At 41.9% G+C, this 15422-nt stretch overlaps 1 protein-coding gene across 1 annotated transcript in view; it reads right to left on the bottom strand.

Annotated features, from left to right (window-relative positions):
* EPC1 (enhancer of polycomb 1) overlaps positions 1 to 14941 on the bottom strand; it is an 89389-nt gene extending 74448 nt beyond the window's left edge. The window contains exon 1 of the mRNA XM_075827475.1: positions 14734 to 14941. The gene's annotated coding sequence lies outside the window, so the exon portion shown is untranslated. The remainder of the gene's footprint in view (positions 1 to 14733) is intronic.
* Positions 14942 to 15422: the final 481 nt, after the last annotated feature.

Genomic DNA, 15422 nt, shown 5'->3' with positions numbered 1-15422 from the left:
GCCGTTCCCACACAGACGGCGTACACCATAGTGGATGGAACGGGCCCTGTTCGGATTCACTATGGGACTGGAGCTGCCGTATTCCATGTCTGTATGTGTCGTTAATCGACACATACAGAAATGGAAAAAAAAATGGCAGCCCCCATAGAGAAGAAAAAGTGAAAAAAAAAAAAAAAGTAAAACACAAACACACAAATAAATATAAAAGTTTTTAATAAAACACTAAAATCAAACTGATGTAAAAAAATTTTTTTTCGTGACACTGTTCCTTTAAGTCCGTACACCACTACATCGATTTCCAGAAAAAGGCGAACAGAAACAGCGGCTCAGCGCTCACACAAGCACTTCTGCCGCTTCGTTTTAGCAAATGGTGGGGTTCTCAGTGCTCGGACCACCACCAATCAAAACTCCTGACATGTCACTACAATATGTCAAAAATTTGTTGATTGTTTAGTTACCCTTTAAAATAGTTAGAGTACTCATTCATTTCATGGTGGCAGTTCATCTCCAAATAGGCAACCCCTTTCCATATGTCCCATTGAAACTTATTAAGTGGTACTGGAGAACTGTTGGGACAGATTAGAAGCAATCAACATCATTAAAGGGTTATTCCAGCCTACAGCATTTTCAGGCCTTTAGGACCTCCACCGATCACCAGAACACGGGACCCCCCCCCGCAGGACAATGGCTATGAAGAGTTCTAATCGGGCGCCTTTAAAGCGTGGCGGCTATCCATTAAAAGTCTATGGGTCTGACGGAAACAGACGAGCGCAGTGGTCGGACCCCCACCGATCAACTATCCTGTAGATAGGCTGGAATGCCACATTAATCTGAATTGGCACTGGACAAAAATTTTCCCCCAGTGGTGTCGGTGATATTCTTCCCATTGTGCATCAAGTGCTGGGACTGACAGCACACATGATAGGACCTGAATAAACGGGTTGCAGGAGATTTGAGAAAAATAAAAAACAGACCTAATCCTTTACATTTTCGAATTTCAGACAGTCTCTTTAAATGGATAGGTGAGTAAAATTGGACAAATACTTGGAAAAAACAAATCTTTATGCCTTCTTGTACACACAGTGCAGATTTGATGCAGGTTTTGCATGTAGTTTTTTTTTTTTACCAAAATTCAAGAATGGAACTTAAACAGAAGAAATATATAAAAAGGAAAGCCTTAAAGGCCTGATTTACACGAGCGTGTGCGTTTTGCGCACGCAAAAAACGCTGCGTTTTGCGTGCGCAAAAGGCACTTAACAGCTCCGTGTGTCATCAGTGTATGATGCACGGCTGCGTGATTTTCGCGCAGCTGCCATAATTATAACACTCCGTTTGGATGTTTGTAAACAGAAAAGCACGTGGTGCTTTTCTGTTTACATTCAGAGTTTGACAGCTGTTGCGCGAATCACACTGAAGTACTTCCGTGCGGCATGCGTGGTTTTCACGCACCCATTGACTTCAATGGGTACGTGATGCGCGAACAGCGCACAAAGAAAGGACATGTCGTGAGTTTTACGCAACGCACTCACGCTGCGCAAAATTCATCCACTGTCTGCACAGCCCCATAGACTAACATAGGTCCGTACGACACTCGTGAAAAGCACGCGCGTATATTACGCTCGTGTAAATGATGCCTAAAAGTATTTTCTTTCCTAGATACAATTTTGGTTTTGGCTTTAAAAAAAAGTGCATGCAAAATCTGCACTGTGTGAACAAAGATTAAGGCCTTATTTACACGAACATGTCAGTTTTGCGCGCGTAAAAAAATGCTGCGTTTTGCGCACGCAAAAGTTCCGTGTGGCATCGGTATGTAGTGCGTGCCTGCGTGATTTCCGCGCATATGGCAGCGTGATGACACTCTGTTTTTATGTTTACAAACATAAAAGCAGGAGGTGCTTTTCTTGTTTCAGTCATTTCTTTTACTACTCTAGGGCGAATCACGCGCGGCACACTGGAAGTGCTTCCGTGTGCCGTGCGGGATTTTCACGCACCCATTGACTTCAATAGGTGCGTGATATACGTGAAAAACTGCCAAGTATAGGACATGTAGTGAGTTTTACGCAGCGCACGTACGCTGCGTGAAAATCACGGACTGTCTGAACGGCCCCATTCACTAACATAGGTCCGTGCGACGCGCGTGATTTTACCGCGCATAGCACGGACGTAATACACGTTCGTGTGAACAAGGCCTAAGGCTCACTGCACACGATGCATATTATGTGAAGTTTTGCCGCACGTATTTACGTGCAGAAAATCTGCAGCGTAATACAGTACCAGCAAAGTAAATGAGATTTCGGGAAATCTCATGTACACGCTGCAGGTTTTGTTCGGCACGTAAATTTACCTACGGTGCGTATTTTAAAATCTGCAGCATATCAATTTATCTTACATTTCCGCTTGCGAATTGTATCTGCCTAGTTGAGGAAAAACAAACCAAAATTAGCAGCACGAAAATGCACCATTTCCACATTAAAACGTAAAGAAACGCACAATTATGTGCGATTTTCCTGTGGTTTGGGTGCATATTTTATATACAACTTGTGCACGCAGCCCAAGACTGCCGTGCTCGGAGAATGAGAAAAGCCACTGGGCTTCCCATCAATCTCCACTGCAGAATCAGTCTGGGACCATCCAGCAGATTACAGGCTTTCCTGCGCTTATTTTTTTATCCAATGCCAGATATTATAATATTCTGAAATCTCACCAGACCAGAAGAACAAAACGGATCAGAGGTAATACATTACGAAGCTCATCGGATTAGAATACAGAATAGTATTACATTTTGCCACAATTTTAAATAAGGAACATCGGATAATCCGGCGCTGATCAGCTACAGATTTTACTGTATTAAAGGTCCATATAGGAGCTGTATGTTTAGGGCCAAAAGTTCTGAGAACATGCCTTGCTGTGTGCAGGGATACAAAGGACTTTTTTTTATTTTTTTTTGCTGAATAGAGTGAAATATATCCATAGTTGAAATAGATATTCGAGTTCCTTTATTCTGTATTTCTTCTTCTGATTAGACTGCCCTCTTAAGGCAATTTATGTAACTGCAGCTGATACTTGCCTCATTCCAGTGTCAGGCAAGCAGGAGGAAGTCCAGCCTGATCTCTTATGTCAACAACTTCATGAAAAAGCAACAAGCAAGTGTTTCCCTCTGGGGGTAAAAAAGCAGCTTCATATTTACATTCTGATAACTTTGCCAAATAAAACTTTTATTGTGTAAATAGCCAGTACAATAAAAATCTGAAATAAACTGATTATGGATGCCGTCAATGGCTCGATTTGAAAAACAAACAACCTGTATGGTACTAATATGCAACATAAAATCCAACAATGTCTCACATGAGATCAAGTCGCAAGACACTGCATGTAACTGTAGCCTTGGGCCTTGTTCACAAAGTGCAGATTTGCATGCATTTTTTTAAGTCAAAACCAAAATTGGATTTAGGAGGAGACACACTGTAGGGCCTTCCTTTATAGATTTCTTTCGTTTAGGTTCTATTTCTGGTTTTAGCTTAAAGAATACATGCAAAATCTTCTGCAAATCTGCACTGTGTGAACAGGGCCTAAGGGTTCATATCGTTTTTGTTTTACAATTTGTTTCCGTATTGTCTTCTTTTTTTGGTCTGCATTTGTTGAAAAAGGATTAACAACTTTTTTTTGTAATGTTGCTGTAATACGGATGTTAAAAAGAAAGAACGAGTATGCACATATGAACTATGCAAAAACGGAACATGCATTTTTAAATTCAACCTATTGACTTCTATGGGCTAAAAACGGTACCAATACGGATCTGTTGTAATGCAGACACAGACTGTCATGGCCAGCACATCACGAATTCCTGTATCTGTAGTGCAAGAATATACAGACTACCCGAAACAGCAGACTATTCTACAAAGGGCTCCGGCAGGGCAAGCACAGACGTATTAAAATTCCATGCAGATTATAAAAATGAACCGATTGTTAAAGTGAAGAATTAAAAAATAATAAAAATTGTATATTAACAAATTGCTATGTAAACAATTTCCTAACACAATCTTTGGACAGTCCAGTCCTGCATAGAACATGTTAATAGTTCTACGCCAATAAACAGTAAATACATTTACGGTGTGGTCACCTTTCCTTCCAGATGTACAGTTAGGCCTCATGCACACGACTGTAGCCATGTGCACGGCCGTGATTTTCTGGTCGAAAGGCCGCGGAGTGTCACCCGCTAATCGTGTGCCGTGCACATGGCCGCGTGCATTAATTTCTATGAGCCTGGACCGCAAAACACGGCCATAATAAAACAAGTCCGTTCTTTCTGCGGTCCAGGCTCCTGGGCCATGTACGGACCGCAGAAACCACGGTCGTGTGCATGGGCCCATTGAAATGCATGGGGCCGCAATTGACCCACAGATTTGCGGGGGGAATTGCGGCCGCAAAAATACATTTGTGTGCATGGGGCCTTAGGCTTTGTTCAAACTTTAGGGATCTGATGTGGATTTAGGCGCGGATTCTGTAAATAAATCAATGGCTTCAGGCAACCCTACAATCCTAATCTAAATGCTGCCGGCACTTCTAGATCAAGTCCCTAAATTTTGTCTCTGCTGAGGGTCTCCTTTTTACCATGGGGCTACCCCCCTACTGGGGAACTCCCACAATCGCCCCATCTCTACTGTCAGGGTACGTTCCTACAGGCCATATATGCCACAGATTTTCTGCAATGGAAAATTCACAGCGGAATCTCATAAATCCACAGGCAAATCAGTCACAGAAATCCGCAGCAAACAGTGCATTTTAGTTGCAGATTTTCTGCGGATTTAGGTTATGTTCACACGGTTAACAAAATACGTCTGATAATATTGGAGCTGTTTTCAAGGGAAAACCGCTCCTGATTTTCAGCCGTTTTTAAATCAAACCAGCGTTTTTCGAGCGGTTTTTCTATGGAGTCAATGAAAAGCGGCTCAAGAATTGACATGCAGTTCTTTTTACAGGGTGTCTTTACGCGCCGTTTTTTGAAAACGAGGCGTAAAAAAAAAAATGCCCTGTCGGAACAGAACGCTGTATTTCCCATTGAAATCAATGGGCAGATCTTTGTAGGCGTTCTGCTTCCGATTTTTACGTTTACAGCCCAAAAAACGGCTGAAAATAGCCCGTGCGAACATTCCCTTAGTGTGAAGCATTGATTGTAGAAAACTTTATATGTAGCTGCAGAATTACTATGGTTTTAACCGCAGAATCAAAGCGAAAATGCTGTAAAAACCACAACAACCCCATAGTCTATGGGTAAAAATAAAACACCGCATCTGTGCTCAGAATCTGCAGCATAAATAGATATGCTGCGGAATATGAAGTCGCACCGCAAGCTGGATTTCCACATGAATTATGTGCAGATTTTAGCAGCAGTGTGGGGATAAGATTTGTTGAAATCAACACTGCAGATTTTCCGCACATTAATCCGTTGCAGAAAATCCACAGCGTTTTAGGCCCCTGAGAACTAACGATAAATTCACACGAACGTAGCCAACCTCGGACGTGCAAAACAGTCGTTTTTCACGCCCGAGGTACATCTGTGGTGCACCCGTGCGGGACGCGTTATCACGCATCCCTCATAGACTAGAGTCTATGGAGGGATACGTGAAGAGCAAAAAAATAGGACATGTCCTATTTTTTCACGAACCCTACACACGCTCCATTGTAACAGTCGTGTGAACGGCCCCATCGAAATACATGAGTCCGCGTGACGGCCGTTGTTTTAACGGCCGTCACTCGGACTACACGTATGCTCGTCTGAATGAGCCCTAAGGACTTTCAATGCCAGGTTATTGACATAAAAAAAATATTTCATTATGGACAATATTTATAAAGCCCTTGTGCCACTTATTCCTATATATGAAAATGAGTCTGAAAAAGTGGTTGAGGCTCAGAGATTGATTCAATTACTAGGATTTAGTCCAACCTATCGTTTTCCCCCACTACCACAGATTTAATAACAGGACGTGCACCCGGTTGATGAATCTGGCGCACTGTTCCTACAACGTGACAATAATAATAAATCTTACCCAATAATTATTTTATTTAGTTGTTTTTTAAAAAAAAAAAAAAAAGCAGAAACAAACACCAATAGAGGCAAAAATAAGACATTACTGGTGTACACGTATAACATGCGGGAAGGTTGTCTCTGTTCCCTTTGATGGGATCCATTTCTGTTTTTGAAAATGGTCCTAAAAATGGATCTGAATAACCCTTGTGTAAAGAAGGCCTTAAAGGGGAATGAAATTATAAAAACATGGCTGTTTTTTTGTTGGTTGGTTATTTTTTTTTTAGAAACAGCACCACTTTTGTCCATGGACGGTGTGGTCTATTATTACCGAGTTGCAATGCCACATACAGCCTATGGACAAGGTGGCACTGTTTCTGCAAGAAAGCAGCCATGTTTTTCTAATCTCTTACAATCCCTCAAAATGGCGATCAGAGATGAATTACAGGCTGAAAAATCTCGTGTCCAGTAGCAACATTTGGTTGTAATAATAGTTTGACAGGCCCTATATACATGATGACATATTGCGGTCATTCTCAGATATAATGACGCAGTGTATTTGCTAGAACAAGAGGAGAACTATTGACCATATAGGAAAACGTGATGGAAACGGTCCCTTTTAGCTCTTTGCAGGCGGTGTATGCTTCCTCTTCCAACCACAATAATAGGCTGCAAGTTTTAGATGAACATGATGAAAGAAGAGGTGTATGCCGTCCCCCAATATTCTACAACTTTTACAGGTTACCTATATATTCAGCCTAAAGGACCAGGATAACTATGGACATTTAACGCTAACAGTCTAGTATGCTAAGAACTGCGGCGTAGTATAAAAACTTAATTGGTCTGCCTAAATGGTGCAATACACACAGATGATTTCCTGACGTCATTTCTGCTCTCTGGTGAAATGACGGCAAGGGAAGAACATTTCTGCAGGACGCATGCTATACAGTCATGTATTGCTGTAGGGTTTTTGGGCAAAAGTCTCCCTCACCACCATCCTCCCTCTGGTCTGTGGGGGGAGGGTCAAGGAAAGATTGTCAGCTGTGCCAACAGGAGGAGAAAGTCAATTTGTTCTTCAACTAAAACATGCAAGGTTGAGGACAAGAAAGAAAGCAGAAAAAAAAAGGGTTAAAATACACTTAGAGGACTAATTTACAAGTAACCATACCAATTGGGAAACACAATTTCATAAAAGAGGTTAAAGGCAACCATTTAATAAGAGAGCCGACACTGCAATCAGCTGATCGCCGCAGGGCCAACCCCCAAGACGCTGCAGGTGGGGTCCACAATAATAGGGCATATATACAGGAGTCGTCCTGATGCGACTAAGGGTATGTTCACACGCACTAATTACGGACGTAATTCTGGCGTTTTTGCCCCGAATTACGTCCGAAAATAGCGCCTCAATAGCGTTGACAAACATCTGCCCATTGAAAGCAATGGGCAGACGTTTGTCTGTTCACACGAGGCGTATATTTACGCGCCGCTGTCAAATGACGGCGCGTAAATAGACACCCGCGTCAAAGAAGTGACCTGTCACTTCTTTGGCCGTAATTGGAGCCGTTATTCATTGACTCCAATGAATAGCAGCGCCAATTACGTCCGTAATTGACGCGGCGTTCAAGCGCCTGCACATGCCGTTACGGCTGAAATTACGGGGATGTTTTCAGGCTGAAACATCCCCGTAATTTCAGCCGTTACAGACGCCCTCGTGTGAACATACCCTAACTCTTTAAGGCAGGTTTCAACAAAGCAATTATTGATCAGATCCACGTAAGGGTATCGCCTCCAAACATCTGCCCATTGATTTCAATGGGAGAAACTGCATTTTGTTCCCACGGGGCTTTTGTAAGAGTGGTGTGTAAAAAAAAAAACGCCCCGTAAAAAAGAAGTGCATGTTTTGGAGTTGTTTTCATTGTCTCAATAGAAAAACCGTTCCAAAAACGGTCGTATAAAACGCTTGATGCATAAAAAAAAACGGCTGAAAATCAGAGGCTGTTTTCCCTTGAAACCAGCTCTGTATTTTACGTCTGTTTTTCGTTTGCTGTGTGAACATACCCCAAGATCACCCAGTGTAAAGGCCCTTTTACACCGGCTGACACTCGGCCAGTACAGCGAGCGCCAAGCAACGAGACATTGTTGATCGGCGCTCGCTTGCTCCTGTCACACGGAGCTATGGATGGAGACGAGCGGTCGTCACTCCGATCGCTCGTCACAATCCATTATTATCATGTCGGCAGCGCGTCTCTTTGTCTACACAGGGAGATGTGCTGCCGACAACGATAATATTTAACTTTTTCTAAACAATACGACCAGCAGATGATCGAGCGTTTGCTCATTCATGAGCTGATCATCACAGGGCAATTATGAGCAATGAGCGTTATAGTAACACTTGTCTGCCCGATAATCGCGCCGTGTAAAACCCCCTTAAAATGATCAATGATAAGAACCTGAACAATCTCTCATGATTACATGGAAATTAATTGATCTTTATGGATTTTAGTCATGAGGTGCAAACAGAATAGAACAAATTGCTAGCTCAGGCTATCCACTCTAAAATTAATATATTGTCTTATTGGGGGCCTATGGGCATATTTAGACTATGAGACATTCCTGTATATAGGGAGAAGAATGAAAGTTGGTATTTTTTAATCAAATTCTTTTTTTTCTTTTTACAAACTTTGCAATGTACGCTAAAGTGGTTGTCTGGTTTATAAAACGTATTTTCTGTTTTCCAGAACTCAGGGAAGGCCGCAGCGCTTGTACGAACGATGCTTCCCGTTCATTTCCTCTACTGCGCGCACTGTTAATCGCCGACACACTTGTAGCGGCGGTTCACAGTATTACAAGCTTCTCCCATTGCAGTGAATGGCTGTAATACTGTGCACCGCCGCTACAAGTGTGTCGGCGATTCACAGTGCGAGCATCAAAGGAAATGAAGGGGAAGCAGAACGTGCATGAGCAACGCAGCCCCTTCAAAACTAATTGGCGGGAGTCGGACCCCGACCGATGAGATATTGATGGCCTATCCGGAGTCCCATCAATTGGCCAGACTGGAGAGTGGCTACAAAGAGCGTCGCTCATAGTGTCCATTCATATCAATATGTTGTCTGTGTAACGCAGGACAGCATTACACAGACAACATATTGATATGAATAGGCACTATGTAATGCTTAATTTTCCCTGAGGTAGCGCTGCAGGGAAATTTAATACTTACTGCCAGGTTTTACCAGAGATTAAAGCTAATCACTGGGGGTTCCAGCATGGGGATAGCCACAGACATGTAAGCGGCCACACATATTAACGGTCGGGAAAAATAGTTTGCTAGTTTTGCCAAGGGCTATCTCGTGTGCCTAAGAGAGGATTCTACAACATTTAAAATCTTTGACTGATACAAAACAAAATTGGCCCCTCTACTGCACTAATGGAACAACCAACACGCAGAGATTCTCTCGACTACGCTGTTGTTTCCGGCAAAACGATGTATCCGGTGCACAAACGAAACAAACTGAAACCTCTGGTTTCCGTCTGTGTCAGTTTGTGTCTGTTCAGGGTCCCGTTCTGACGGAAACCTCAGGTGGAACGTCAGAACGGGACCCCAACGCAGATGTGAACAGAGCCTTAGGGTATGTTCACACGCACTAATTACGGACGTTTTTGCCCCGAATTACGTCCAAAAATAGCGCCTCAATAGCGCTGACAAACATCTGCCCATTGAAAGCAATGGGCAGACGTTTGTCTGTTCACACGAGGCGTAATTTACGCGCCGCTGTCAAATGACGGCGCGTAAATAGACGCCCGCGTCAAAGAAGTGACCTGTCACTTCTTTGGCCGTTATTGGAGCCGTTACTCATTGACTCCAATGAATAGCAGCGCCAATTACGTCCGTAATGGACGCGGCGTTCAAGCGCCTGCACATGCCGTTACGGCTGAAATTACGGGGATGTTTTCAGGCTGAAACATCCCCGTAATTTCAGCCGTTACGGACGCCCTCGTGTGAACATACCCTTATGGAGAACTTGTATGGAATCAAATAAATCAGTGTACACGCACACGCACTCACTGATATTTAAGACTAGCAGGATGTACACAGGGGCATAAATATGGTGGCTGCTACCGTCCCATGGACTGAAGGGGGTCTGGCAGACAAGCTCCTGTCACTGCCCATGTTTTGTCTAGAGTCGCTTACAAGAAACAGGAGGTTACGTGTGCCTAAAAGTGAAGAGAAACTGGAAGCGGAAAGTAACTAGAGTAGTCTAAATTTGGGGGTCGGGTCTTTAATTCCCTCCATTCCCCGACCTACATTTTCTACTTATGGTTCTACCACTTTCCCAGCATGCGCTGATCATTTGCCAGGTTATGCTGGAAGTTGTGCTTTCATAGATGGTGATAGGACACCTCACAATGTCTCCATGACAAAACTGCACTTGACAGAAATCAGAAGGGGGAAGGATAAAAATATCACCGTATTGCAACCTCAATCTGTGAGCCTGTAACCTCAAGCGCTCATATATCAGCATAGAAGTCGGATAATAAAAAGAGTTTTTCACATTTAGATGTACACTAAATCGCCTTTTATAAATTACTACGGTAGGTTTCCTTAAAGGGGTTGTCCAGACCTAAAAATTTATGACCTATCCTCAGGATAGGCCATCGATATCTGATCGGTCGGGGTCAGACTCCCAGGACCCCCGCCAATCAGCTGTTTTGAAGGCGCCACAGCGCTCGTACGAGCGTTGCTTACCCTTCATTCCTTATCTGTCGGACCCTGACTGATCAGATATTGATGGCCTATCCTGAGGATAGGCCATTCATTTTTAGGGACTGGACAAACCCTTTAAGGTTGGCGGTACGTACACTCATTTCAAAAGTAAAAACAATGATCTGGTTGAGTGTTCTTCGGTACATACATAGGCACCAATATATAATTACATACTGTGTCTACATGTGTAACCATTTCTAGATTGCAGGAGTTTTACTATGTGTAGGTCTAGGGTACTTTACATTGCTTGATAAGGAGCCGATATAGGGGGTAAAGACATGACAGTTCTGCTGATCCAACAATTATTTAAATCGATTCTTTACTTCTAATGATTGATAACATTTCCTAAGATATCCCATCAATATGTGAATGGTGCCATACCAATCAATAGAACCCCCACCGATTGCAAAAACGAAGGCACCGCTGTGCTCGGTGTAGAGCCACGTCCCTTCTGGCTTTTACCACACTCAGCACCACCATCGTCTACGCACTGTGACTGGTATTGCAGCTGAAGGCCCTTTTACACGGGCCAATGATTAACAGGGCAGCGATCGGCTGATGAACGAGCTCTTTCGTCGGCTGATCGCATCTTTTAAGTGGCCAAAGAAATGTTCGCTAGTCAGCAGCACATTTCCTCATGTAAATAGGGCATGTGGCAAAATTAATGAGGACGAACAATAGTATTAACTATAGTTCGTCTCCATACATTCCAACCATTGCTCCATGTAAATCGAGCGCCTATCAACATGCTATATCGTCGATTGGTGCTAGTTACCGAGATAAGGCAGCACATTCAAAAATAAGGGGAATTTATTCACCCAACAATGCAATGCAACGTTTCAGTCCAACGGGACCTTTCACAGTGCATGGATAAGGCCCCATGCACACGACCTTGCCCGTAATCGTGGCCCGCGATTACGGGCACGGCCGGCCGCGGAAAGCCACTTGCATTTTCGGCCCGTGCTCCCATACAAAGTATGGGAGCATGGCCCGTAAAAAGCAAAAGAACGGTCATGTTCCATAATTTGCAGTAAACTTCTACTGCCTGACCACCTTCCCGCAAATATACGGGAAGGTGTCTGTAATCAATAGAAGAATGGGTCCGTTATTGCGGACCATAATTACAGTCCACAATTACAGGTGATTTTTACGGTCGTGTGCGTGCATGGGGCCTAAAGGTGTAGCCGTGTCTGGTAAAGCCCAAAGACTTTGTGATTAGTGGAGGTCCCGGTGTTGAATCCACATTGATCAAATATTGATGGCATATCCTATGTGATCAGAAGTACATAACCCCATTTGAGTGTAATAATGTTCGCTCCTATTGAGACAAACCAATTATTTTGGACAATTGGAGACCTGCTTCGGCACATGCATAAAAAAATGCAAAAATAAATGTCCTGTTGCAGGATTTTGCAGTGGATTTCACTCCCTACAAAGCAAAAGGGTGCAATCCACGGCCAAATTTCCACAGCCACATTTTTTGCCAGGCGTGCACATAGCCTAATAATCCAACTTACTTTTTTTTTTCAATTGTTTTTGCCTTTGTACCTAGTTTAAATCAGGCCATAGATCCTAAGAACAGACCATACATGACAAAAAGTTACATGCAAGTTTCTAAGGGTGGTCTTGCACGGCCCAACATGGGCTGTGTAAATGAGCGCCAATCAACGAGACAGCCACGTTGATCGACGCTAGTTTGCTCCTTTCACAAGGTGCTATGTATGGGGATGAGCGCTTATTACCACGATCGCTCATCCTCATACATTTCGATCATGTTGGCAGCGCGTCTCTCTCTTTACACGGAGATGCGCTGCCGACAACGATAATATTTCTTGCAGCTTAAACTATACAAAAAGCCGATGAACGAGTGATTTCTCGTTCATCGGCTGATCGTTGCCCTGTTTATGCAAGGCAATGATCGGAAACGAGAGTACACATGAATGCTCATTTGCCCGATAATTTGCACATAGAAAAAGGGCCATTACAGTAAATTACAGATTTCTTATTCTGAATATAGTGCAATTATTAAATTAAATAATTTAAACAAAAAGGATACCCTTGCAGTGGGCAAAATGCTTTTTTTATACATTGCAATATATATGCTCGTATTTGTGAACTCGTGATCACCTTTTGTTTGAGTTAATCACAAATGATTTTCAATTAGTGAGTGATTACTGAAAAAATATGCAATCTAATTTACCAAAAGCTACAAAACACCAATGCTTTCCAGTCCTCTGCAGGTCTTAAATTAATCGGAGGATTACACCGGGTAAAGAACTCTCACATAGGAGGACTCCAATTAAATGAACAGCCATTTTGTCAGCAGAGGGGGAGGGGGAAGGTACAAAACAAAAAGTGCTGTATTCTTTTGTGCAGTTTAATATACCATATTGTGCTTTCATTTTTTGGAAAAAAATAATAAATTTCAAAATAAAGGGAACCTACATAACAATTTATATTTCTTACATAACTGAAAATGACGAATAAAAAAGGGAATTAGGTACTTACTCCCCTACATAAGATATGTGGAACTTTTATTAAGTAAAATTAAAAAAATAAAAACTCCGAAAGCTGACGGCTTGCCTGGTCTGTTGAGTGGGGGAGGGGTCGTCAGACACGTAACCCATGTATCTTTTCAAGAAAGCCAAACAAAAAACTATTTTTGTCTTTTACATCGACAGCCACTTACACGGTCAAACAAAAAGTGACAACTTTTACAAAAACACTTTACAGCTGAAGTTTTTTCTAAAGAGGGCCTTATATTTTTTAATTGTATTATATATTCAATATGTGTTTCTACAACTATAGTACAACAAGACAATAAGTAAGATATGAAATAGCAGAATATATATATATATATATATATATATATAAAACACAATCTGACTCGACCCACACTGGTGATCTGCCTACAAAATGGATCAGATCGTTCTTGTTGTTCCAGCATTGTCTGGGCAGAAATGCTGAGTAAATCAGGTTCTGTATTAGAGGCCGTAGATAAATAAAATACAATTATTATATTGTAAAACGTTTGTTATATGCTGCATGGTTCTTACCCAGACACAATGACATATCTATAGCACATAATGTACACAGATCAGATCAAGCCTTGCCCCACCTCTCTACCCTTTCTCTTAGTGTAACTGACATATAAAATTGGTTAAGAGCACCACAGCGCCACCAACACAGATCAATGTATTAAAAAAAAAAAAAACACACAAAAAAACTCCCACCGTGTGCAAAGACACAAAAAGGGACATTAAAAGGCTACAATATATTTTTAATTGTCTCCGGCTCAATAACAATCCGGCCTAGAGGGGAGTATATATATATATATATATATATATATATATATCAATATATCATCCCCTTCCAGTGTCATTCTACACCCAGTGATCGCCATAGAGGGAGTTGATCTTCACAAATAAGAACAGCCACCATTTAGTACCAGCCATAACTTAGAATATAATAAACCTCTTGTGTCACGGTCTCCTCCTTCCTTCCACTTTGCATGAAACAAACGATTCCAATCATTTAACGCTATGTACATTCACAGATGTGCTAAGCAGACAATTAATCTGTTGATACATTTAACTAAAAATATTAAGGTTGCCGTTTTTGTACTCTTTTATGGTGGAGGCTGGAAAATCACCTATATTTTAATATTAAGATGTAACAGATATTTATAAACATTTGTGTAATATTTCCAAAGCTTGTAGGTTAAAAAATAAATAAAAGGATAATACAAAATACAGATACATTGTATACTAATAGAATACATACATAATATAGTAACATGCTGCAGTGTATAAACACAATATAACAATCTGCATTGTGGGACTTACAAAAAGTATACTGTAAAAAATAATATTATATTCCTACAAGATCCACCCACTTTTACTAACAGTTGGGAGAGAACTTGAATTAAAATTCATGATAAACTCACCTCTTGGCCAGGCGGTGAGAAGCCATAGAAAGGAATTATGAAAACAATATAAGAAGAGGATGATGACCTGGGTTCTAGCAAACAATTTCCAAGCAGCAGATGGCTTTGCAAACCTCTCCAAATGGCAAGAAGTCCTACTTAGTTCCATGATGTCTGATTACACAGAGGTTTTCTTCCTCAATCTTCAAGCTTTGTAAGAAGACCGAAAAAAAAAAAAAAAGCCAAAGAAGATTATAGAAGCAGAGGCATAACCACAAGACTCTGGGGTTAACAACTTTGCAATGGCAAATAGGCGGATTGTGATTGGATGGGAGGGCAGTGTCCCTCCAGTCTGCACTATCCCCCCCCCCCCCTTCTGCAGCCTGGAAAAAAAGGCAGTGTGCCATTTTAAACTCATATCATACAAACACAAACCTGCTTTTATGTGAAAACCAAACTAAGGCACCTACTGTGCACACAACCTTTGTTCATGTTACAATCCGATCCAGCAGATTGATCTGTTTACATAAAGCCTGAATCAATCACACCTCCACAATTTAATCAGATTGCAGTGATGTCATGATGGGGGACAAGTTGTTACAATGTAACAATATCTGATGCATCTCCCAGGCATTGTTTATTATTAGATACAAGAGACAATGAGAAGGGCATTGGGACTTACCTTACCCCTGATGTGTTTCATTGACCTG

Source organism: Rhinoderma darwinii, chromosome 5 (genome assembly GCF_050947455.1).
Source record: "Rhinoderma darwinii isolate aRhiDar2 chromosome 5, aRhiDar2.hap1, whole genome shotgun sequence".
NCBI classification, from domain to species: Eukaryota; Metazoa; Chordata; class Amphibia; order Anura; family Rhinodermatidae; genus Rhinoderma; species Rhinoderma darwinii.
The sequence above is the reverse complement of the archived record's forward strand: the minus strand, read 5'-3'. Positions and strand labels throughout refer to the sequence as shown.